The sequence below is a fragment of the Hyposmocoma kahamanoa genome, unplaced genomic scaffold (genome assembly GCF_003589595.1).
Source record: "Hyposmocoma kahamanoa isolate Upper Pololo Valley unplaced genomic scaffold, ASM358959v1 87, whole genome shotgun sequence".
Classification (NCBI taxonomy): Eukaryota; Metazoa; Arthropoda; class Insecta; order Lepidoptera; family Cosmopterigidae; genus Hyposmocoma; species Hyposmocoma kahamanoa.
The window spans coordinates 19,595,231-19,596,332 of NW_020654422.1; positions in this window are offsets into that span (position 1 = coordinate 19,595,231).

Consider the following 1,102-nt stretch of genomic DNA (forward strand, 5'->3'; position numbering starts at 1 on the left):
GCCATAGAGCCAGTGAGCTCGCGCCGCTATTGTTGCACGTCGTTGCGCATAATTATCCTGTCCATTACCTTGTTCGGGAGACGAGATCTGCTTTTATTATCTATTTAGAAGCCACGTTGTATAGACGTTGTAAACGGAGCGATAACATACTATATTCTAAAACAAAAAAGGTTTCTTTTTAATAAGCGTTGTCTATTAAAAAAAAACATGACACTGTGGGCTTTTATCGGAGTCATCTCAAGTAGTTATAATGCTGCAGTATTGAAAATAAAAACAAAATTCACAAGTTGATACAGGCTTACAAAAGCTTGTCTGTATTAGATTATTAGCCACATAATTCTACTAAGCTGCATAATGTTGTCAATCTTCCAGACACGTTTGCCTATAATTTGTTCAGGCTCGAACTCGACTATACAAGCTGGTATTCGTAGATGACATTAGACATTAGACAGACGTGTTCCAGTTCGGTTAATGGGCTAGTCTTACCACTGGACAGGGCAACAGGTGCGAAACTTAACAGGTAGCGTCAACCGGCACTATACTTACATCTCTCGTTGCCCCTAGCAACTAGTTTTTTACTCTCTTTGTACTGTTAATTTTATACCTTTATTATCGATTAATACATCTCATAAATGTAACCAGCGCAAATTAAAGTATTGCCTATTTAGAGTACTTTTAAGGCTCTACGTTATACAAGAAGCTTAAGAAAAACTTTTGTTTGGATTCGATTGAGTGTTACCATGAGAAGTTTCTTTGGTGCATAAAGTGCCAATGCCTGTGCTAAATATATCACCCCTCTAGCTGAGAGGGAGTCAGGTTCAGGGCAGGTGTGTCAGCATGTGACCGTGTGCCAGACTCCCCGCCGAATCTCTGGGTTAAGTTTAACAGATTCGATTCGCGTTTTTTTGATAAATATGTAACTTTTGAAATTGTATTTATTTATACACAAATTTCGCAAAAGGCATACGCATTTTAAAATTGATCTTATTTTGTATAAAATAAAATTTAATTTAATATGTGTTCCCTTTCTTACAATTTCAAAAATAATTTAATGTGTGGTGTGGTTTAAATTTAATGGTGTTGTAATTTTAAAGGAGTATTG